At 36.3% G+C, this 26,334-nt stretch overlaps 1 protein-coding gene and 1 non-coding gene across 8 annotated transcripts in view; one reads left to right on the top strand and one right to left on the bottom strand.

Moving 5' to 3' along the window:
- Fhit (fragile histidine triad diadenosine triphosphatase) overlaps window positions 1–26,334 on the top strand; it is a 1,032,375-nt gene that overhangs the window by 269,734 nt on the left and 736,307 nt on the right. The gene's annotated exons all lie outside the window — the stretch shown is intronic.
- Window positions 20,161–20,289, bottom strand: LOC150066630 (small nucleolar RNA SNORA33). The gene has a single exon (XR_016534659.1). It is a non-coding gene; the product is annotated as a small nucleolar RNA SNORA33 (small nucleolar RNA).

Below are 26,334 nucleotides of genomic sequence, written 5' to 3'. Positions count from 1 at the left end.
CATATAGTTAACAATACTGAGAATGTCTAAGGAACATTTCCTTTTATGTCGTAAATCGTATCTGGTGACATTTAAAAAATGTCTTCCAGAACCCAGCCCTCTGATCCATGGACTCCCTTTCTTTCTATTAATGGGACTGCATTTTGCTCTCCTTATCTCCTTTACCTCCTAATTTTTTTGCTGAGGATGGCAAATTTTCCACATTGCTTTGAAGAGCCACCATCAAGAACAAGAACAATAAAAAACTATCTAAAATCAGATTTCTGGATTTTCTGGGAAATAGGCAATTTCAGATAGAAAGCACTTCAACCCATGAATGATTATTTATTTGGCAGCAATGAATATTCATGGATTTGCAATGCTAAATTAAAATTACTGAGATTTTTATTTACCCTAAAGTATATTGTGTCCTTAAAATTTGAAATTATTGAAATTCACTTTTTCAAGCTATTATTGAAAGTCCTTTTTCATTTAGATGAATCTTTCAGAATGTCCTGGTTTAATCATCAAGATAAAGCATATGAAATGTTTGATGTGTTGTAAAACTGTACTGATATATTTTGTGTGAAGGCACAGTATACAGCTAAGGGTATTTCCCAATTTGAATATCACTAAAGATGTGTCATAATTTTCAGGGCTAAATTGTGGTTGAAATGATAGATGATTGGTTTGCAATTGTGAAGCCCTGAGTTCAAACCCCAATAACACAAAAAAGGAATGAGGGCTTTTTATGTTCTTTCACATCTGGTTCAAACTTGAATAGTGCCATGTATGAGTATTCTGAGGAGCAAGAACACAATTCTGCTAAGCAGGATAATGTCCAGAAAGAGCTGTAAATTCCTCACCATTGTGCTTCGTAGCAGTGTCTCAATGATTGCCATCGCCTTCCAGTTCTCCTCACCACAGATAGCTGAATTTCATCAGAACTATTTGCAGCTCTCCTAATCAGTGTTAGCAAATCATTATACTCACTTGACATAGGACTCATGGTTTTCCTTCTAGGTCCATCTCTATTTTCACTTATCCTCACTAGGATTAAAAAGTCCTTATTCAGTTTGATAGTCTAATGATAGAAATATTGCATTGTATGGTGGCTCCCCAATGACCCACAAATTCCACTACTTGGCATTTACTCAGTCGTCCAAAAACATGAACATACTAAATCCTACTAGCACAACAATGTTCATTGCAGCACTATTTACCATAGCAAAGATATGGAACCAACCCAGATATCCCTCAGTTGATGAGTGGATCAACAAGATGTGGTATTTGTACACAATGAAATTCTATGCTGCTGTCAGAAAGAACGACATCGCCTCATTTGTAAGGAAATGGAAAGACTTAGAAAAAATCCTATTAGGTGAAGTAAGCCAGACTCAAAGGAACTTAGGCTCAATGGTTTCCCTCATTTGTCATAATCAGTAGAAACCTTGGGCTCTACTAGCAGAGATTTACAGTAGAACAAAACCTAGATACATAGGTCATATAGTATGATGCTAAATGAAAGGACCTCCAGGATATAGAGACAAAAGCCATATAATGAGTAGTTGTTGTCCTTAAGGTACTATGTTATCTCTCATCTCTTTTGCTATCCCTTGATTATTTCATATTGTTACAGTATTTTACCTTGTTATCTGATATATTGTATATATGGGTATTTGGTTATTTGAAATCTGATAGGGAATGGGGGGAAACAATATGAGGGGTGGAGGTGGGGTGAGGGAAATGGAAACCAAGACATTAGAGAAGGTATCAATGTTTGTGAAGTAATGCACCTTCTATTTGGTGAATATAATGTAACCCTTCTAATAATTACAATAAAAATATATATAAAAAAGAAATACTGCACTATGTTGTAGACTTTTTCTCTTCAGTACTGGCCTAGTGAAATACCTTCTTCTAGAATAGTGAAGTGCAGTGTATAAACATGAAACTGTTTCTACAAAAGGCCCAGTGAGAAGCCTGAATGGTATAAGATTTAGTTCTGATAGGTGTATGGATTTGCGTTGTTCATTAAAAACAACTGTGCTTTGGCCCTTTGTATTGCAGGAATTTTTAGGAGAAAATCAGATGAAGAATACTAGGTACAGGATGGCTTTCCATATTGGTGAAGCAGAAAACCTGCTATGTTCATACTTTATTCTTTTATAGAGGCAAGGCCTGTTCTTAGCTTTAATAGACCTTTGTATTTTGGTGTTTGCCCACTATGCTAGCCTCTTGAGTTAAATCTCGTGTAAATTTAGTGCTTTTCTGAGGTTAATGAGTAGAGAAATACCTACCTGGTTATATGAAAATTTATGGAAAGCTTACTTCTACTCATTCACATCTATAGGGAGAATATTTAAAACTCTTATCTTTTACTCCATTCCTAAGGAAAATTTCTGTTATACAAAATTAAAATAGATGGGTCATATTGTTTCTATTAGCACACATAAATTACACACACACACACACACACACACACACACACACACACACACTTTGGAAAATCTTCCCACATTTTAAAGGTATGGTTTTAAACCTTTAAAAAGGTAAGTTAGAAAGAGCAGTATTATGCTTAAGAAGGGACTGAAGAATGTATGATAGCTGGATAGCTATCCAGTAGCTGGCCAGTAACCTCTATTTTATTTGCTCCAATTTCCTATAATAACACTCAGGAAAATGTGTGTGAAAAAGGGAATGTCACTAAAAATTAATTTTAGAATCAATTAACAAATTACTGTGGAGTGTTCTAGCAAAAGGATGTTTGATGGAAGCCTAATAAAAGATGGCAACTGATAATACCTTTGTGCTGTTACTGAAGAGGGTAAGATCTTCAGTCTTTTACTTAAGAACCTTCTCCTGATTTAGAAACAAGTAGACACTAATCAGAAATGTAGGAAGTCCTGTTAATTGTAAGTGCATTTTTGAAGCATAAGAATGGAGACTTGTTCTTCACATTCATATGAAGAATATAAATAATGGTTTCTTGTACATTAATTTTCTATGGATTCTATGATAGTTGCCATTATTTTGTAACTCAAAACTGCACAGATGTTATTTTTGTAGTTCTGGGGGAGTCGGAAATCTGAAACATGTCACTGGGATAACACCAAGGTATTGCCTGAGGTAGATTCCTTTCTGGAGTTTCTAGGATAGACTTGCCTTTCCACCTTCTAGAAATGATATAATTTCTGTGACTTATAGCCTCCTTCAAAGACAGCTTTCATCCTCCAAAATGGATAATGGTCACTGAAGTCTTTCCCATCATTTTGAGTGTTCTGCTTACTTCTTTGATATTGGACAAATTGGTAATAATCTCATTATAAGGTCAGAGAATTGGCAATATACATGGCACCAGTCCCGGTACTTGATCTCAAGGCCTGAGCATCTACCATTTGATGCACAGCACCACTTCTGTTTTTTCTATATATGTGGTACCAAGAAATTGAACCTGAGTCTTCATGCATGCTAGGCAAGCACTCTACCAACAGACTAAATTCCTAGCCCTTTATATTTTCTCTTTTTTTGTTTTGCCAGTCTTGGGCCTTGAACTCAGGGACTGAACATTGTCTTTGGGCTTTCTCTAGGCTAGAGCTCTACCACTTGATCCACAGCACTACTTCTGGCTTTTTTCTATGTATGTGGTACCAAGGAATCAAACCTGGGTCTTCATGCATGCTAGGCAAGCATTCTACCATTAGGCCAAACTCCTGCCCCTTATATTTTCTATGATAATTCTCTTTTATCTCATAATGTAACATAGTCATAGATTGTAGTAATGAAGCTGGAGACACCTTTGGAAAGACATGACACTGCCTACTAAATAGAGATGCCATGTTTCTGGAGGTTGTCTGTCAGTATCAATCATAGTTTAAGCACTGTACCTATTCTGGAAGGGATCCAGACAACTCTTCTTTTTTGAATAAGATTGGATATAGATATAGGTAGTGGTAGTAGAAAATTCTGCTAGTCAGGGAAGTTCTACGTGATAGAAAACCTTCTAGAAGCTTGGCATTGACATATAAGTTTTATGAATTTATCATCCAGGTATGGAGGATTCAAATGACATCAAGACAATATTTTTTGTCTAACTTTCTTTGGAAGTGCTGGCTCTTTTACAAATCAAGATGGACAAAGGGCAGGAAACAGTGTCTCAGTGACCTAGAGTGGACGTTCCTAAGGTGATTGTACACAAAGAAGAGGAGAAGGAAGATGAAGACGAAGAAGGAGGAGGAGGAGGAAGAAAAGGACGAGGAGGAGAGGAGAAGGAAAAGGGGAGGAAGAAGAAGAGGAAGAAAAAGAAATAGAAATTTTGTAGGAGTTTGGCATTCTCAGTAGTATTAGGAATGAGAAAGGGATATGAGATGTTAAACTTAGATTATAAACATTAAATTTAGATTACAAATTATTGATGGGAAAAGGATGTGACTTTTTCCAGAAAACATGGTAAACAAATCAGAATTCCATAACAGAGTGAAACTTAGTAGAAGGCCGAGCAAAACATCAGCATTGAAAACACCACTAATGTAGAAAGAGGCTTTTTATGGTCAAATGTAAAACACAAGTACAAATGAGATAATGAAAAATAAAATGTTAAAATATCAAAGCTAAAAAATGTACACATGAACACACAGAGGTCATCTAATAATTATAGAACTCTTAAAAAGGAGAGCAATTCAAACACAAGAAGTTTTAAAAACTCTTCTGATCTAACTACTCAAGAAGCTGAGATCTGAGAATCCCAGTTCAGAGAAAGCCTATGCAGGAATGTCAATGAAATTCTTTAGCTTCAAATAACCATCCCCCAAAATCAAGAAGTAAAGCTGTGGCTCAAGTGACAGAATACCAGCCTTGGGTAAAAAGGAGAAAGAGCCCAGAATGTGAATTCAAATCCCAGTACCAAAACAAAAACAAATAAACCCTCTCCTGAGCCCCCCAAAATAAATCCAAAGACTAGAAACAGAAAGAGCTTTCATATCCAAGGCAACATCTGTGCCAAGTGTTTTGCACCATTTCAATGTCTGTAGGATCTGAACAACTTCTTCAAATTCTTTTTTTCACTAAAAATAAATTTGAAAAAAGTCTTTATGTACATCAGTAATAAAATAATTTATGTTACAAAGGAGTAACTATCAGGCTGGTTTGGTCTTGAAAAATAACATACTGTATGATAAGAAAAATTATGGTAATAAAATTTATAAAACTTGCTTCAAAGTTGGAAGCATATATGCAAATTAAAATGGAACCAAATTATTTCATTTGTGATGGTGAGAAATAGTAATCTCCTTATATACCAGAGAAAGTAAAAAGACATTGGTTTCCATTTAGTGGCACTCGCTTTAGTCTTGGTCCATGATGTCTAATGTGAGGTACAGCACTCACTATTATTTGATTAGGACCACTCCACACCTTTTGAATGGAAAGCTAGAAAGAGAGCTTAGCAGTCTGTGCGGTGACATTGTTTCTAAATTCTATTATCCTAATTGTTTCTAGATTTTAAAAAATTACCTTGAAGTAGTTGTACAAAAGGATTCCAATTCAGTACTTCAATTCAATGTGTCAAGTTATAGGTACAATGGGTCTTGATCTATATTAATCTCTCAGAGATGTTTAACACACACTAATTTTTAGGAAGTAGTAGCTCAAGTAACTGAGAGGAAACTCAAAGCTGAGAAGACCGTATTGGGAAGTAAATGGTAGTAATAGACTGATCATTGAAGATAAAGCCAATTAAAATAAAAGGAGACTAAAATGATTGTGTTAATTTTCCAAGAGTCCCAAACTAAGATCATATCTTTACAGGGTTCAGAAAATAAAATTGTGACCAAGACACATTTTTAGGGATAGATTGAAAGATTCTAAGCACTTGAAAGTTTAAAATTTATTCACTTATTTAATAGTAATATTTTTATATACTAGGTACTAGTATTCAAATTGATGTAGGATATGTAATTTCTAAATCAACAGAAAAGGGAAAAAAACAAGTGCAGTCTTGAGTAAATTGCCAAATATTTGAAGCAAAATAAAATAGTGAAACATAAGCTACATAAATCGTAAAATAAGATTATACATGTACAGCCAAACATATCATTTATGCCAATACAAATAAGGAGTATAAACTCCTCTTGTGGAAGAAAAAGTAGATAATTTGACTAAATAGCCTATGTAAATATTGATGTTCAGTAAGAGCATCTCACAAACTTGCAAAAGTCATTGCTTTAGAAACACTATCCTACGATTATGTCTTACCACCACTAGCATTATTTGAATCTGAGAAATGTACTCAGCTGATATGTGTTGGAAGTGCCTTATATATAAATCAATAACAATCATCTGCTTATATACCACATTGTGAGAAGAAGAAATACGAGTGTGAGAGCGTATGATGGAGCTGAGTCTGTTAAGATACTTATTGAATATCTTAACAGTCCATTTAAATTCTCTCCATTGACTTCTCATTTCAGCTGAAAAGCAAAATTTACCATAGATGCCTAAGAAAATATGCACTTAGTAAATGAATGAAGAAGGGGGAAAATACCCTACAAATTTAATCCGAGTGAGGGAAGGGGCCAGTAGGGAGGGGCGGATGAGAATGATGAAAGGAGTGACATTAACCAAGTTATGTTGTATTCACAAACTGCTTTGCTAAATGGTAGCTCATGTGCAGCTACTTAAAGAAAATAATAAAAAGTAAAAACAATCCACAAAACTAATTTTTTATGATTTTTCAAAAAGATAGATAAGAACTATCAGGTAAAAGAAAATGAAGCAAAAAGTATTTCCACAAAATGAAGGTCATGGAAATGTTAAATGTAATCAAGAAGTTTTTGTTTTGTTTTTTGCCAGTCCTGGGCTTGAGCTCAGGGCCTGAGCACTGTCCTTGGACTTTCTCAAGGCTAGAGCTCTACCACTTGAGCCTCAGTACCACTTCCGGCTTTTTTCTATGTATATGGTACGGAGGAATTGAACCTGGGTCTTCATACATGCTAGGCAAGCACTCTACCACTAGGCCAAACTCCTGGCCAGAAGTTTATGTTTTTTAAAAATAGGCTTTGCAATGAAAATATGTCCATTCTGAATTTCTATTGACATAAGCACTTCAAAATATATGAGAGAGTGTTAGAAATACAAACAAAATTGATATGAGTAGAACTGTTATGTGAGATTTTAATTCACTTTCATTGATCTTTCTTGGATCAACTATACACAGAATATATGGAGTATTTTAATAATCTAATAATGATGGTTTAATAAATATTTATTAAATATTTAATGCACTTTCATTTTAAGTAGACATGAAACACTTAGAAAAAATTGTTCACATATAATACTGTGAATAAACTATTAAATTAAGAAATATACAGTGTTATCAGTAATATGCTTTCTACAGTGAAATAAAACTAAAGGGGCACCACGGCCTGTAATCCTTGCTATTCAGGAGGCTGAGATCTGAAGACTGTAGCTTAAAGCCAGCCTGCATACTAAAGACCATGAGACTCTTATCCCTAGTTAACCACTAGAAAATGGGAAGTGGGGCCTCATGACTGACAAAAAAATAAAAATAAAATAAATAAAACTGGAAAGTAAGTTTAAACCTTTAAATGGAAAATTCAACATCTTGGAAAACAATAATAATGACAACAAAATAGCAAGTAAAAGCCATACCTTAAGCACTTTAAATTCAAAGTGGAAAAGAAACAGGATTATTAACTATCAGGAAAATAAAGCAACACCCTGTATCTGTATTTTAAATGGCCTAAGCTATAGTGCAGAAAATTAATACCCTAGCAACTGCCTCTATTAAAAAAGGAATAAAACACTCAATCTGTAGAAACTAAAGTCATGTGTTAATAAATATAAACTAGCAACCAACAAATAATACCTACTCCATATTACAGAAACTGACCACATACATGGTCCTTGAATGTGTTGATATCTTGTACCTAATTTGGATATCTTCAGTGAGGGTGGGTCCATCCTTCATTTTAACTTCCTTCAAGTTCATGCCCGCATGGTAAACTATGTTTTATTAAATACATCAAAGTGGGCAAAACTTTTATTCTGAGTATAATACTGCATGTTTTGGTCACTACAGTGCAAATATAGTATGATTTGGACATGTGTCTCTGGATTCTTAGGCAGGACAATTACCACTAATAATAGGGCTGGTTCTCTTCTAGCATCCCTCAAGCCCATTTATTAGTTAGAACAAGTTTAAAAATTCCTGTTTCATCCAGCTTCCATGGTTTTATATCTCTCAGCTTGGAAATACCTATTTTAAAACATTGCTTGCTTTTAAATTAAACACATGAAGTTTAAAGACAACTTTGGACTATGAGATGTTAGATCTATTGTGTTATAACTACTGGGATTTTTTTTTATTATGACACCATCTGTACATAGTTCATGATTTTTGAAGTTCCATGTCCTGTTGCCACATTCTCCAGCAGGGTCCAGTATGTGTTGTCCTATATACAATACATACTGAGAAGATTTAATGAGCTTAAGCAATTTCCTTCTCCTAGGGTATGTTATGGGAGACCCCACTATACAGAAAAGAGCAGGCATTGGGGACTAAGAGCATTTAGCTCGAGATGAAATTTTGGTTTCTTTTAGAGAAGTGCCCTGCTTGCCTAATTCTTGCCATACAACACCAAGCAGCATATGTCTAGGCTGAGGTTCTATTCTTTTTTTTGAGTTTCTACTATTAAATGTTATTTTTTACATATCAAAATTGCTTTAGAGCTGGAAAAATTACAGTCTCCCTCACACCATATGCTAAATTAATTCCAGATGGATTAAAGCAATAAATAAATGTATAAAATCAATCATTAGACACCCAGAATAGAGATGAGTATTTATCTCGACTAAAATGAGAGAAGACTTTGTAATGTTAAAGACAGAAAGAAGAAGCTATAAGAAAATTTGACTCCATTAAAAATGGAAACTTCTTTCTACCAGAAAATTGAACTAACATGGAAGCAAGTTGAGTGAAGTAAGCATGATAAACAAATGACCTGAAGGGTCCTCAAGAAGCAACCCAGTGAGAAGCATGAGATTCCACTAATTACATGGGAGTGCAGATGCCCAGTCTTTTCCAGCATTGGAAAAAATAGTTGCCATTTCCAACTCTTAATTTCTCAGTGTCAGAATTTAATTGTGTAGGAACTCTTCCAGCTTGATGTTCCATAACATCAAGTTTTATGTTCTACAGCATTGTTCGCCCCAGGCCCTCTTCTACGCTTATTGGCAGTTTTTGATGACATTTCAGTGAAGTCTAAAGAAGCTAAATTTCTCACAGTTTAGGTTGTTCTGTACCATTTGTTATTAGTTATTACTCTTTTATGCTCATCTCTTGTTCCCTTGACGCTTGACTTCCTAACTTCTCTGGATAATTCAATGTTGAATATGTGTGTGTGTGTGTGTGTGTGTGTGTGTGTGTGTGTGTGTGTGTGTGTGTGTGTGTTGTGGTATGTTCAAAGGCATAGGGAAGGGTAATGGCTACAGGAAGTGTTAGGAAGGAATGGGCATATGCCCTAACATTATTGTATTTTCTGTTCCACTAGAAGCAGAAAACTGATTTTGATAACCTGAGTGGAATAATAACCAATAAAGCACAAGTTCCAAGTTGTAGTAAATTACACTTAGTAAGTTTCTTACTGTTCCTCTTGGATCCATTGTCAGGAGTGAATACTTTTGTTCATGATTATAGTCTGCCGTCAACTAGTATCTTAACAAATGAGTCTTGTCCCACTTTGGAAGCTCAGAGAAGATACAAATAAAAATTGACTCATTCCTGAAGCCTACCCAGAGTTATCACACTATGTTCATGACCTGTGAAATAAAGGAGGAGGGATTTTCATAATGTTAAAAATTTTAGCATTGTACATGTAAAATACAATGAGGTAAAAATAGTTAAGATTAAGTCTTAGCACAAATGTAAATGTTCAATTAAAATATCCTAAATATTGATATCTGGCTGAGAAAAAAATGAACAGGCTAATTTTATTCAATTCCTTCCTTCTATAGCTGTGAGCTCTGATAACTGTATTAGAGATAAGAGAAAAGCAGAAGAGATTTTGGCAAGGTGATAAGAAACAGGCAAACTGGGTTGAGATCCATGACTTGGAAGAACTTGGAGGAGTTTTTAGAATCACACAAAATCACAAAAGAAGGCTACCGGACTGAGTGTTTTCTAATTTTTTTTTTTTTTTTGTGAATCATGGGGCTTGTACTCAGCCTGGGTGCTGCAACTGAACTCTTCTGCTCAAGGCTACGGCCCTACCCTTAAGCCAAGCCCCACTTGCTATTTTCTAGAGGTTAATTGGAGATGAGTCTCAGGTCCTTTTGTGCCCTGGTTGGCTTTGACCCTTGATACTTATATTTCAGCACCCTGAGTAGCTAGGATTACAGGCATGTGCTACTTCGCCCAGCTGTGTTTTCTAAATCTTAACTTAGTAAAAGGAAGTCCAGGAGAACCCTTGGTTGCATGGCTGTCCCTTTGACAATATCAGACAAGCCCAATACCACCAGCCAAGGGAGTTATTTAAAAGTTATATGAAATGTAATTGACTATGGGAAATATTCTTCTTTATCATTTGAGATTCTCTTTTTCATAAAGAAATACAGAGGCAGGCAAGTAGAGCAGGTAAGAGAGACCTTAACAATAGCTTTCTGGGAAAGCTCTGCGTTCCTGTTGGCATTAGATGTTCTCTCCAGAGACAATGAAGCCTTAAGAAAGAATCAGAAAGTAGCCCATTCTAGGAAGCCTGTATTCTCATAGGGCTGAACTTTTCCAGAGCAAAGACACCAGACAAGCTAGAGTAACTCACTATAGTTCTCCTACAAGTGAGCCAGGAAAAAAAGAGAAATGAATGAAAAACAGAGAAATGGAATACAAAAAAAGTATTAAACTAGTAAATTGAAATGATAGCTCTGACATATGTGTTAGACTCTAGTTATGGCAAACAATAGGTTCCTGAGGCTTGAAGGATGGTGGCTTCGTGTTGCGCTCTCCTAGAACCCCACCAGCCCAAAAGGGGTCATGATTTATAACAAGTTTCTTTTTCCTTTTGCTGACATTGACTTTTTTCCAGTTTTTCCTAAATTGATGGTCTAAGCCTGACAGTGTGAAATTAATACACTGCCGAACTTTTAGCAACATTTATTATGTCTTGCTCCCCAATAACTGAATTAGGAAAGAATCTTCCCTCTATTTCCTACTTTCTCTAGGAATTTAGATTGAAAGCCAGCACTTTTTCTCTCTTGAATCCTAAAAGATGGATCCAAGAGAACTGGGTGTCTGGCATTACTCAAGAGCCACTTAGGTGCCATTTCCAGTTATCGAATTACTGTGAGCACAGAATAGAAAGAACAGTGGCTCTTAGTTTGTGTTGGAATTTCTCTAAAATGCTTATTTCATTTATTTACTTACTTTTGTTTTGCTGTTTTATTTTCCTGATGGGCAAGAGAAATACCATACCATACAACACACTCAAACCAATCTTTTTCAATCACAATGGAAGAAAAAATATTTGAATGGAAAGGAATTAATGGATTATTTTTGTAAATGTGAAAAAAAAATCTCTTAGAAGGGCAATTTTCTCTTGACTGGCAAAAAAAACCCAGCAGCCTCAATTATGTTGCCTTGTAAAATCTGAAAGAATGTAGTTAGCGTTGGAAGCCTTTCTAATTGCCTTTGTGACAAAGCTTCTAAGCCATGTCCATCAGAGAAGCACAGAGGCACTGAGTTAGTTGTGCTTAGAGGAAATTGGTTTGTGATTCAGGGCCAATGGGACTTCTAGAAAACTTCCTGCAGAATTTCTACTTCACAAATTTCTGGGAGACTGCAAGTGGCAGAGCACCTGCCTATCAAGTGAGGGCCCCCGAATTCATTCCCCAGTACTGGCTCTCTTTCCTTTTCTCTGCTTCCCCCATAGAGACAGAGAAGGCAGTTCACTTGAATGAGAAGGTAGCAGTAGGACCTGGGTTCCTTTGGTTGCCAATGTCATCATACTTACGGCTGGCTTCAGGTGGCAGGGAAATTTTTCTTGGTGTGGGAGCAAGAACAAACCAGCAAAGAGTTTAAAGTTTGTGGCTTGAATATAAAAAAAAATGACTTGCAACTTCTTTAAGAAGGAGACTCTGTGCTGCTTTCTGATAAATGTAATTCCAGGATAGAAATTTTAGGTGAACAGAGAACCCCAGAATGCCTTTTGAGTTTAAAAAAAGAAAAGGAGAGAGTTCAGAGGTTGAGCTTTTGTGTTCTGCTTGAATTTCAGATGAGATAAACTCAGCAGCTAGGCTTTTGCAGTGGGGAAGCTTACATGGCTCCCTGAGAAAAGCAATTTATTTTATATCATAGTATACTGGCTATCGTTTAAACTGCTAGGGATTGTAATTGAACTCAGAACTAACCTTTTCTCTGAACACAAGTAGTAATACGTTTACTCGGGCACTTCTAAATGACAAGGAAGCTTGGCTTGCAAGGCAGATGGGTGGAGTGACACAAACATGGAGTCACTGGTGTCTCACCAACTTCCCAACAACTAGTCCACTTAAAAATGCATTCTGGGAACTGCTGTGTAGTCTCACTTGCACTCGTTGATCATCATGGGGATATTAAGACAAAAATAGTTAGGGCGATGCATTCCCAGGAAATGAGAGAATATGCAATTGCAACGAGGGAAAGTTTTGTTTGATTCCCATCTTCATTTAGGATTATGATTGGGTTTGGGGACAGGATTGGTGGTGGAAGGGAGAATTCAGGATAGAGAAAAGGCCCTCCTGATACTAACAAATCTTTGATTTGATAATGAAGGGGACGTATTTACCCTCCTGCTTACCCTTAATGACCGAATGTCATCCTGTCATTAAATCCTAATGAAACCTTAATTGTTCTGTTGGGGAAAACTGATGTGTCTCATTTCCGTACCCTGCATTTGATCATTCCTTGTTATAAATAAATCCAGTTATACTGCATTCAGTGTTCTTCCAGCGTTGTTCAGAGGATTAGCAGATAGCATTTCACCCAGGCACAATGATTTATTTTTGGTTCTAGTCCGAGAGATTGTTTCAATGCACCTGCTCCTCTTAGAATTTTCTCATTGTTTTCTTATGCAAGCAAATATCGGTAGAGTTAAAAAAAATCAAATACTTTTGAAATGCTTATAATGAGGTTTCCAGTTCTAGCCTTCCTGCCTCTATTTGTGCTCCAGAAATACATTTTTATCCTTTCCTAGTGTAATTTCTACAGTGCTAATTAATGTTTACTGACTGACTTTTTGAGAAATAAAGATATAATCTTATTTTCTCCTGAAAACAAGAAGGATATTTAACTTACACCAGTTTTCACCTCTCTCACTATAGCATAACATTTGCTTCTATTGTTTTGCTCTTGCCAGTCCAGAAGAATAGTCAAAGCTCCCTTATTGGTACATCATTTTAATCATTATGTCTCTCACATGTCAAGGTGAGACATAAGTACACAAACCTTTGTTTTAAATGTTCTTCCACTTCCACTTTCCATTTTATTCAGTTATGACATTTTTTGACTTATTCAAATTTATTTTACATTCTTTCTGACACCTATTAAAAATTTTCCCCCAGCGTTGAAAATACTGGCAGTATTTGTCAGGTTATTTACTTGCAGTCTTATGGAGCCTCTGCGATTCAGGTGTAACAACTCTTGTGATTCCCAGGAGGCTGTGTCTAGTGTCAGAATCAGATGAACTCTCTTAAGTCATGTTTATCACACTCTTTCCTTCTTTTAGATTGTGTGGTATATTGTTCAGATGTTTTTTAACAGTTACTTTTGCTTTTACTGGAATTTCTGATTTCTTGAACAAGCCTCTGTTTTTTCAATGTTTTCAAACTTATGTTTACTCCTTATTCTTCATTTTCTGTTTCTTTGAAACCTGTTTTTTTTGCCTCATTTGCACCAGTTGCTTTTTAAACCTGCAGTAGCACATAATGTTACTGAGATAGACCCATTGGTCAATCATAGTTTGCTTGATCTAACAGGCTTTCCCTCTCTTATTTCTTTTTCTTAGTCTGCTAGCATGTTTCTAAGAAAAGTTGGCTGAGAAGTAAGCCTCCTGAGCTCTTGCAAATTTGGGACTTCTTCTCTTGTCCTCTTCTGTAATGAAAAATATTTTCCTTCTTCTTTTAGGGTTAAGTGTTCTGCTACTCAGATCCTCCCTCTACCCTCTACCCCTCTGTTTTGGATATACCTTCCTTTTGTCTTTGCAGAAACTATTAAGAGTTTCTTAATGGGCAAACTTTTTAGAAGTATATACTTGGTACTGAGTAGATTCCTATATTTTGAAATTTCATATCTCCCTTTAATTCTGAGAAGTATTCTACTATAATAGTGTTCATAATTTCTCCCACTTGTTTCTCTTGTAGTCATTTTGAAAATCAATTTAGCCCATTTTTAAAGTCCTGGATTTTCTTTGGCTCCTATTTTCCCCCTAGAGGTTTGTGCATTTAGTCTACAGTGGACTTCTATAACCTCCATAATTTTTCTGTGGATTTTTGACAGCATGCCTTAATTACACAAAATGATAGCTTTTATTATGACTTTTTCATACATGTATCTAATGTACTTGTGTCATATTCACTCTCCATTGCTCTCTCATCCCTTTCCCCCTTCCTGTTGGTTTCTTCCTCTTCTTTAATACTCCACTTCTGCTTTCATGTCTTTTAAAACAATCTGGACTCCTATGTAAAAGAAAATATTTCTTTTAATTCTGAATGATTCCATTTAACAAAATAATCTTTTACATTCATATTCCTGCAAATGATCTTTTTTATTATTTTTATGACTCAATAAAATTCCCTTGGAATTTCCTTTATGGATTCATAAGTTGAGAGACACCAAGACTAATCCTGTTCCTTTGTTATTGTTAATACTGCTGCTCTAAATATGGGTGTGTAGGAATTTCTATTGTGCTCTGGTTTATATTCCCTCAGATACATCACCATAAATGGTATTCCTGAATATAGTTCTGTTTTTAATTGTTTGAGGAATATCCATATTGACTGCTATAGTGGATACACTAATTACATTCCATCCAACTGTGTATAGGGTTTCTTTTTTCTCGTCTTTGATAGCCCTATTTTTTTATAGTCATTCTGACTACAATGACATGGAATTTCAATGTAAATTTAAAGTGCATTTCCCTGATGCCATCAAACTTTTTATTGGGCTTTTATGGAAGTAATGACATAACTGCCAAGATAATTTTTTATCAGTCCTTGGGCTTGAACTCTGGGCCTGAGCACTGTCCTTGGGCTTTCTCAAGGCTAGAGCTCTACCACTTGAGCCACAGCACCACTTCCAGCTTTTTTCTAAGTATGTGGGTACCAAAGACTAGAGCCTGGGATGCTGTGCATGTTAGGCAAGCACTCTACCAGTAGGCCAAACTCCCGGCCCCACCAAGACATCTTTTTAACGTGATTATTCTATAAGTCTTTATAAATAGCAGCTGATGACTCCATTGAAGCTGTGTTTGGGGAACTGGAGCAACCCAACATGCCAATATGTGGCTTTCACATCCATACAGCTCCTGCAAGACACTTTCTCATTGTCTTGAAGCTAGTGTTCTCCCTTGGCCAGTCTACATGAGGAGCCAGAACAAGTATGGCCAGGTTCTTTATGCTGACTATAATTTGCTTCCCTTCTTTTAGCAACCTATGTTCTTTCACCCTGTACTGTGCCTGGTTTTGTTCTTTCTTAGGTAGGCTAGCAGGTCTTCTTTTCTATTTGCTGTAATTCTAGATCAAGTGAGTTTTATTAAATCATTTATCTGTTTTGTTTTGCTTTGGTTTTTTTTTTTGCCCAATCTTGGGCTTGAGCTCAGGGCCTGAGCACTGTCCATGGAATTTCTCAAGGCTAGAGCTATACCACTTGAGCCTCACCACCACTTCTGGTGTTAAGTATGTGGTACTGAGGAATCAAACCCGGGTCTTCATGTATACTAGGCAAGCACTCTACCTCTAGGCCAAACTCCCGGCCCTAAATCATTTATCTTATAATGGCTTGTTCCCATTCTTTTTGGTAAGTATAGGTTTGCATTTTATATTTTACATTTTAGTAGAATTGAGGTTTGACGCTGGGCCTTGTGCCTACTAGTCAAGCATTCTACTGCTGATTTATACCACCAAACCTGGAAGACACTTAACAAAATTAAAAATTTGGTATTGTTTTATCTCCAACAGTACTAAGGATAACTTTCGCAATTTGGAACCTTTTATGGTTTCATATGAATGTTTGGATTGTTTTCTCTATCTTATTGAAAAATTATGGTGGGAATGTGAAGTTATTCAATTATTCTGGAAAACCATATGGTGGTTCCTCAAAACATTAAATATAGAACCACCCTATGTTTCAGCAATTCCACTCCTAGGCATTGATACAAAAGATTACATACTGGGATACAATAAAGCCACCAGCACAACCATATTCATTATAGCATTATTCATCCTAGTCAAGGTACAGAATCATTCCACAAGTCTCAATGGATGAGTGGATCAAGGAAATGTGGTATATATACACAATGAAGTTTTATTCATTGGAAAGAATGATATTGTTATCATGAATTTGATGGAACTCATACAAAATAAACCTGGGAAAAATGTATTCTCTTATTTTTTCTATATGCCTTACCTGAGACCATATCAGTTTTTGTTTCCTAAGCTTTAATGAACTCAGTAATATTGGTATTATTTTTAAATTTACTTTTCATTGAGTTTCTTTTAAAAGAAACGTGATTGGATACTTTCAGCCAAATCACTTTACTTTTCCTTTGTATATAAATGGATAAAGACATCAAGACTCGATATGATAGAGGAGAAACACGATGGCTAATCAGTGTATGAATCTATTTGGTGACTGGGCTAGTCACATTTAAAAAGCTATTTGTGTGACAAATTAAAAGGGCACTTTTATGTACCTTCTTATTAACAAAAGTCTTTCAGTTGTAGGAATTGAATATAAGAAATGAATCCAAAATTGAATTCCAGATTTATTTCTCAAAAGAAAAATCCAAGTGACATACATACAGAAAAAGTAAATGAAAGTTGGCATGACCGCACTCTGAAATATAATTCATACATTTAAAAAGAAGTTTAGCAATATTTTCATTATTTTTGTTTTATTTTTGCAGTACTGGGACTCAACCTAGGATTTTAAGCATGCTAAGTAAGCATTGTATCGCTGTGCTACAGTTTTTGATTAGCTTATAAATGAACTGGTAAAGTGCCTAAGTATAATTAGGTCATAAGCTCAAAACAATGTATATACTAAGATCTCATTCATTCTAAAAAGAAAAATAATAATTAAAAATAACTATTAAAAATGTAACTATACCCTCCCAGGCCATCAGTGTGATCTTGAATCCCCAGAGTCTGAGCCTCACTCTCCCTCCCTTCCTGGTCAGTATCTCACCCCTTTATTGCCAGGTCTTGCTGCTCCCTCTTTAATAATGACACAGAGCTGCAAAAAATATAACTATGCTTCTCTCTTATTGGCTAAATTCTGTGAAACATATTTTCCTGTATTTTAACATCTCATTGCATTTTTAAGATTTCCTATAGTATATATGTTTGGTTTTTATAGGAACAAGAAAGAAAAGCACTTTACGTTTTGTGTTTCCGAAAGTAAACCTTTTAAAAATGTTACCGAATGACCTATATGGCTTTACCCCCTGAACTTTCTACCTTTTCTCTGATAGAATCCAGTGGACTATATTACAGTATATAAAGTATTTTCCATTACAGAAAGCATCCTTCTGCTGTATCTGGAAAAGCCATTGGACTATTATGTGAGAATTGCTGCTTTTTTTTCTTTCTGTATCTCACAATGGATGTCTAAGTTTTATTTATGTCAGCATAAGACAAAGAAATATTCAGATTCTCTGGGAAGGCGAAGCTATGATTGTAGATTTGAATGGAATTAGAGCACAGTGCTCAACAGTAGGCTGTGGACTGAAAGACCTAAGGTTTTAGTTGTGTATAGCTTAAGCGACTAGATTCTCCTCCTCCTCCTCCTCCTCCTCCTCCTCCTCCTCCTCCTCCTCCTCTTCCTTCTCTTCTTCCTCCTCCTTCTCCTCCATCTTCTCTTCCTCCTCCTCTTCCTCTTCCTCTTCTTCCTTTCTTTTTAATAACACAAAGATATTAATAGGCTAGATGAAGCTACAGAGCTGATCCAGTTTCAGGGAGATCTTCTAATGCTATGTTTCACTTGCAATTTCTATGCTTTACAAAGAGAATAACAACACAAAGGTAGAGGGCACAGCTTGCATAATTTTCTAGATGCATTTTAGGTATAGAGTAAGCATAAATTATTCTCATAAGTGCAGCTAGGTCCAGGAGTTTGGTACCAGACAACATAAAGATAAGATGGACACATGATTAATTTGAGTGCATCTGTTTTCTCTCCTCAATAAAATACATCGGGCAGTACAATTTTGGACATTTGAAGACATTACCACTCATGTGCTTTGGGCAGAAAGAGCTTTGTGGCTCTTGATAGCAACAGCTTTTTCTAAAAGATTTCTACTTCCTGCCCTATTCTTTTTCTTTGCTAGAATACTGGGGCTTCGCCTTCTCTCAGGTATCTCCACTCACAGCTGGCACTGGGACACTAGAGCCACATATTCAGTTTCAGTTTTTTGCTGTTAAAGTGGTGAAGAAAGTTGCAGATTTGTCTACTCTGGCTTCAAACTTCAATCCTCAGATCTCAGACTCCTGAACTAGATATTCCTAGAGGCATCAACCCTGCTTTCTTCGTAGTTTTCATACTGCAAGAAATATACAAACAGAAGGTTTCATTTTTTTTCAAATTTTAAATATTTGCCTATTTGAGAAAGTTAAAATAATTCAACAAACAGAAAAAATAATATTTAAAAAACTGTCACTTATCTTGGTTAACATGGGGAAGGGGTTCTTTCAGACTTTCTTTACTTCCCTCTTCTACATGCTCTAAATTGAAATATTCAATAATGTTTGCTTTGTTTTGTAATTTGTCATACCTATAGTATTTTATAGTGTGTATTTCATAATATATTGATATGATATATTTTATAATATAGTACTTATATTGCTTGAATCCTCTCTCTTTCTCCCTCTCCCTCCCCCCTCCTCTCTCTGTACCATTACTGGGATTTGAAGTAAGGGTCTAGACCTTGTCATTTCGATTTTTTTCCCCCCAAAGCTCACACTCTATCAAAATACCATTTCTGGTATTTGGGTAGTTAGAGGTAAGAGTCTTAGGTACTTTCCTGCTTGAGCTGACTTTGAACCGTGATCCTCAGATTTTAGCCTACTTACAGTCTTCCAATTTTGGTTCTCCTTTTTTTTCTTTCCAGTCCTGGAGCTTGAACTCAGGGCCTGGGTACTGTACTGGGGCTTTTCTAAGGGTAGAGCTCCACAACTTGTGCCACAGAGCCACTTCTGGCTGTTTCTGTGTATATAGTACCAAGGAAGGGAATCCAGGGCTTTGGCATGCTAGGTAAAAATACTCTACCACTGGGCCATGCTCCCGGCCCCAATTTTGGTTCTTAAAAGTTAAATACTACAACAAAGAACTTTGTATATGTCTTTGTGCTTTTCTTTAATTTTTTTTTTTTTTGTCAGTCGTGGGGCTTGAAGTCTGGGTTTGGGTGCTGTCCCTGAGCTCTTCAGCTCAAGGATACCACCCTACACCTTGAGCCATGGCTCTACTTTTGCGTTTTTTTAGAGGTTAATTGGAGATAAGAGTCTCATGCCTGGGCTGGCTTTGGACCATGATCATCAGATCTGAGCCTCCTGAGTAGCTAGGATTATAGGCTTGAGACACCAGCACCCGGCTGCTTTTCTTTACTTTTTAAAGAAGAATTTTATTAAAATAAAAAAAATGCCCCAAATGTATTTGTAGACTGAGTACGATGGCTATCTACTGAAATCCCAGTTACTGTGGAGGTTTGCACAGGAGGATTGCAAAGGCCAGCCCTGAGCAACAGCATGTGCTAGACCTTACTTGACAAAAAAAGGTAAAATTAAAGGAAAGAGGACTGGGTTCATGGCATAAGTGGTAGGATATTTGCTTACCAACATGAAGTTCCGATTTCAGATTTCACTGTTCTCCTTTACTCCCATTTTTATTTTTTGCAGAATATGAAATGAATTTATGTATTTATTTGTAGCCATTCTGGGTCCTTAATGACTTTGATTGTCTTTAAGGCTCATATCATGGCACTACTATCGCCAGCTTCATCTAAATATCTGCATATAAATGTTTAGGTAAGCGGAATCACTAATTGGCTTCCCGTTTTTATATATGTGCATGTTTACATATGTACATGTTACATTGTATATGAAATGCTAAACTGAGCTGTGTGGCGATTCTATCATGTGTTCTTCTGCCACCCCTTCAAGCCAGTACGCACCCTCTTCTTACCCAGTGAATACTCACTAGTTCCTCCTTGAAGCAAAGGTCAGGATGCTGAAAGTGAAAAGTGTCTGGCTTAATGCAGTTGTGGTCTCATTCAGGAAGGCTTGGGTCGAATAAGTTTTCAAACTGCATTCAGACTCCCTTCGCCTTTAGCATGTGATATCACTTGAGGGGGTAGGGTATAGATTTTGTGGAACAAGAAAAGCACTTTTGCCTTTACTCCTCCTGTACTTCACCAAATAACAGGTGTTCCGGTCTGGCTGTCTATTTCACATGAAGTGCCCCCATTTTGATTTACCTGGCATGTAGGTGGGTTTTTTGAGCAGCATTCGATATACTGTGTTAGTTTGCTTCCCTTTAGGCTTTTATCTTCCCCAAGCGCTCCCACCTCCCACTACCACCTCCAGATTTTCCACCTGGTATGTTAGACCTGGGCTATAAAATACCATGCACAATTGTTCCTAAGCCCAGAAAAATTGATTTTCCTGCATTGAAGCTGGCATCATGAGTTGTTAACCCTGTTAGAAAAATACAAGTTGGATTTATGATTCCCTTGTGCAGGTAATTGGGCCCTAATTTTAAATTCTGAGCCAATTGATTTATACTATATTGCATTATAACACAACAGAAGCGCAATTGGGTCCAGGTGATGTATGAATTTGAGCATCCGATTATGCAATAAATTATTTTCAGTTCTTTAATAAATGATACCTAAGTTGTTATCAACTTGTCCGGGTTCCCTCTCGCCTGCTTTCATACCCATCTGCTATCATCTCTTCTTCGCTGATCCTCTCCAAATTTCTTTCTCTTATTTTCCTAACTTTGAAAAACATAGGAATGGCTTGCTTTAGAAATCCCAGCCCTGCATATTGAGACATCATAAAGGAAATTTCATGGCTTATCTCTTCCTGCAAACCCGTGTTAACATTTCATCTTGAGCCATATTGTATTTCTGCTGGGTTGCTATTACTGTGTTGTGTATAAAATTTGCTGTTAAATCACCAGGTATGTGAATTTCTTTCTTGGTGTATAAAATCCCTCCAGGAGATGCCTTTGGATTGTTGATACTTCCTTTCCCTTCAATTTTGTTTGTTTTTGTTTTTTCTAGGATTTGAACTGTGGGACTATTTGCTGTCGCTGAGCTTGTTTGACTCAAGCCCCCTGTCACTTGAACTACAACTCCTCTTTCAGCTTGTTTGGTGATTAATTAGAGTCTCAGAAACTTTTGGCACAGGCTGACTTTGAATTGTGATCCCCAGGTCTCAGCTTTCTGAGTAGCTGAGATTACAGGTGTGAGCCACCAGTGCCTGTAGAATAGGTACTTTTAATAGGGTACATTTCTTCTCTTTTTTTCTCCTTTGCAGTAATTTCCCCTCTTGGATTTATTCTTAGCTGGTTATATTCTACAAATTTCTGTAAGACATATTGAGTTATTTTTGGAAGAAGGGTTGGATATAAATAAATAACATACTGCTGGGACTTAAAGTTATCCAACAATCAGAGAGAATTAATTGAAATCTATATTTCAAACTGCTTTTTAAACAATCTCGTGTTATTTTGAGCCAGAGATTATCTTAAGTGAAGCTTTGAACATGTGTCAAGGAGATTAGGTAGCAGAAGAGGACAAACTAAGACAGTGGAAAGAGGTCGCACTGTGGATCTGAGTATTGGAACAGTCTTCTTCCTAGGAAGAACCAACATGATCTCTTCATTTTTGACATCCTTCTGAATTTTGTGGAGTTTATATTGAAAAGCTGCTCTAGTTTCTGATCCCATTATTTCTCCTTGTGTTGCTTTTGACTCACAGTCCGAAAAAAAAAAGAAAAATAAATTATGAGGTTGCAGAGTATTAAAAGCATGGGGACGCAAAATGGCTAGCATGAAAGAAATATTTCTGCTGTGTACTAAAGAAAGTATAAAAACAGTGGACTGTCTCAGGTAGGGGTTTTTCCTATTTTTCATGTTGTTCATTGCTGAGAGGATGTGTTTGTGGAGAACCATGTGGGGTCATGGAAAAAGAATATGAGGTAGCAGAGGGATGCCGTTAAGAAAAATGTGTCATATTAAAGGAAAAGTTACTGCCATATCTGGGAGCATTTCTTGCTTTTTAGGCACATGCATTTCTGAGCAAGTACAATTGTTGCATGATAACACTGTAATTTTTTGCAACACATGCGCTGGAACTCAAAGAATACATACTTTCTCTGTTCCTGGTAGATTAAGAAGCAATGCAAAAGGATAAGTATTTTGTGTTGAACTGAAACTAGTTGAAAAGAATAAAATAATCCTTGTTGTTTTATTGTTTTGCTTTTTTTTTTTTTGCCAGTCCTGGACTTGAGCTCAGGGCCTGAGCACTGTCCTTGGACTTTCTCAAGGCTAGAGCTCTACCACTTGAGCCTCAGTACCACTTCCGGCTTTTTTTCTATGTATGTGGTGCCAAGGAATTGAACCCAGGTCTTCGTGCATGCTAGGCAAGCACCCTACCAGTAGGCCAAACTCCCAGCCCTGGTTTTGCTTTTTTTATCTATTCATTTTGAGTAGTGCCTTTTTCTTACTGCCTTTCAAGAACATGGGTGAGGATCTTTCTTTTGACATATATTTTTTTTTCTGTTATTCTCCTGGAAGGAAATCAAGATTCTTATTTTTATGAAGTTCTCTTAGCACATCTTTGGAGTCTTCATTTTAGCTGATTATGTTATTTTATATCCTTCAACATAATAGGTAAAATGAATCTTGTGTGGAACTGAATCTGAAACTATGCTGCATTTTCTTCTGAGTACATCCAAAATGTTTTATGTTTGACAGCTTTAGGCAAACGATGTTGATTGGATATCTAACTAAACTATTACATCTTTTTTAGTCAGATGGATGGGATAGAGGTAACCATACATAATAGACATTTTATCATTTTGTGTTTAGATACACATATGTAGAAATGTATATATGTATTAATTCTTTGTGTTCCTGGTCTGCACTAATTTTCAATAAGCACTGGATAATTATCTGCCTCACTTAGCTGCAAACACAGCCAAGCAGCTTTCTTATATAACTCTGAGCCAATTGTTAAAAGTGTTCTAAAAACTATCAAACATCTAAATTTGGTAAAGTTCCTTTGGACCATCTGGGTTCTTGTAAAAGTTGTAAAAATCTGGGGCAGTGTCAGGCATGTCACCAATAGCTAGTAGTTTAGGAGTAATTTGATGTGCGAGAAGTATGTTGTGAGAGTATTTCAAGGCTACACATTTCAAGGAGGTTTTTATTTATTCTACTCTGGGAACATATGGATTGGAAAATTCTCTAGGTTAACTTTTGGCTGTAGGTTCATGTATAGTAATTAGCTCATCCAAATCAATGGACATCAGTGATAGTGAAGATTGCTGTTGAATTAACGAATGCTGTGGCTCTTTTGTGACAATCACCTATTTGAAGTTGTTATAGAAATGGCATGATGAAATAAAATATCATATATACACATGCATACTCATGAAATGTAGGTAAAAGATGCTAGAATAGTTGTCTGCTTGTTTTGCATATGTGTTGAAAGAAAATTCAAGAAGATATATCTGGGGACCAAAGAGAGCTATGGTCCCACATTTTGTGGTCATTATTTCCCTGGGTGAAAGTATATCATGTACACACTGTAACCTCAAACCCACCAAACATACATAAGGTCCTAGAATAATTTACCAGTGCAAAACACACTTGCCTTCCCCATCTCACAAGTTTTAAAAAAAGAAAAGAAAAAAGTTATCTCCACAGGGAAAGAAACATTCTGCAAGTTATATTCCTTTCTGGTTGGGAGGAAATAGTTATTGTAGATATTCCTGCCATGAAAGTAAGGAATGAAGCTGTTGATGATCTGAGATGATTACTGTTGACTTTGTGGCTGATTAAAACATAGGCAAATATAAAACTCTTGCACAGTTGTGTATGAAAAACATGTACATAGGCCTAGGAATGCAAAGAACTTTTCTTTGTATTAATGATCCTAGATCCATGTGTTAGTTTAGCATAGTTATAGTCATGTAGCCCAGTATTTGCAAATCAAGATTGACTTAATGAAAAGAATCTTTTGCCTCAGATAACTTAGGGTCATTATCATGTGAACTTCCAAGAGTTTCCCTGCATGAAAGCTATCCAAATAGAATCAGAGTTGTAGTTGAGGGTGTGTGTGTGTGTTGGGGGAGGAGTTCTTGTCTTAGGGCTTGAACACAGGACATGAAGGCATGGGTGCTGTCCCTAAGATTTTGTGCTCTATGGGTTGTAACACAGCTCCACCTGCAGTTTTTGGTAGTTAATTGGAGCTAAGGGTCCTGCCTAGACTGGCTTTGAATTACTATCTTCAGATCTCAGCTTTTTGAGTGGATAGGATCATAGCATGAGCCACAGGTACCCAGCCTGGTTTAGTTTGAGTGTAATTTAAAGAGTGACCATTTTTCTAATATCCATCTATGCACCTATGTAAATGAACACTGGACTCAGGCTAATCAGATCTGACAGAGCTATTATGTATTAGACAATTCAGTTCAATTTCCTAGTTTGTAACTTAATTTCCCCTCATTATCTACAGAAACTTTTAGAATTTCTTAAGGTGCTGCAACATCAAGATTATGAAGGGTAAAATGAAGTCCCAGATTGTTTAATTCCTCTTGAGCTAGAGCAGGTCTACATATTTCTATCTGATCTTGGCTTTCTATGTAATATTTCATTTAAAGCAGAACTTTAGGCTTAAAAGCAAAGTTTTGAGCATCTTCCTGTGTTTTGGATAAATCAGGTAAACAAGGAGCAAGGCTCCTAGTATAGATTTTGAAATACGTACTAAAACTTTCAAGAAATCACTTACCCTGTCTATGTCTGGACATAAGAACTCTTTGCATTAGATTGTTGAGAGGATTGTGGGAAAAATGTATGTATTATGTAAGTATTGGTTAGAGTGGTTGTTAAAGTAAAACTCTTTGTAAAATAGGTTCCAAGTTCTACGTGTTCAATAATTCCATCTTTCCTGGCATTTACTTACCAAACTCTCTTCTACATGAGGACAACTCTGCTAAGGATTGTGAGAACTAGCAATAAATAATGGACCAGATAGAATATATTTATTCAGTACCTGCCATATGTCATAAAATTTTTGAACTCAATATAAAATGAAGTAGAAATTTAGTCAGGTTTATTAAGCCATAAGAAAACATGTCAAGTGTTCAAAAGAGAAAATCATAGAAGAATTTTGTTATTTACTCTGAAAATCAAGGTTTATATGATCCTAGTCACTGAGTGAAGTTCTGATAAATCTCAGTTAATCAGATTGCCTCTAAGCATTCCAAATCACTGAAATCACTGAAGTCCCTTGGGCCTCAACCCTTGCTCAAAACCCTTACAGAATTGTGGCTATTTTTTTCCCTAGTAGATAATACTAACTATGGGTATTTCTCACCTAGAATGTAAGTGATTTCTTAGAATAATATCTTAGATGGACTATGAGATCACTTTCGAGTGCAGCATATATCAGTTTGCAGTATAATGTGAACATTATTTTTTAAGATCTTTAACTACACTGAGGACTGTAAGGAAGCTGAGCACTGATGGCTCAAGTCTGTAATACTAGCTATTCATGAGGCTGAGATCTGAGGATCATGGTTCAAAGCCAGGCCAGGCAGAAAGTCTATGAGACTCTTATCTCCAATTAAGCACCAGAAAACTGGAAGTGACACTGTAACTCAAAATGGTAGAGTACTAGACTTGAGCTGAATTGCTTAGGGATGGTGCCCAGTCCCTGAATTCAAGCCACATGATATGAAAAAAAAAAGATTGTAAAGAATGAAACAGTATAGGGAGATGGGAAGGTCAGATTCTCAAGAGTTCCCTTTAATTTACTTCTGGGAAACACAAAAATGTTGTATATTAGAAGGAAAGAACAAATT

The sequence above is a fragment of the Megascapheus bottae genome, chromosome 2, assembly GCF_031878675.1.
Source record: "Megascapheus bottae isolate mThoBot1 chromosome 2, mThoBot2.hap1, whole genome shotgun sequence".
NCBI lineage: Eukaryota > Metazoa > Chordata > Mammalia > Rodentia > Geomyidae > Megascapheus > Megascapheus bottae.
The sequence above is the reverse complement of the archived record's forward strand: the minus strand, read 5'-3'. Positions and strand labels throughout refer to the sequence as shown.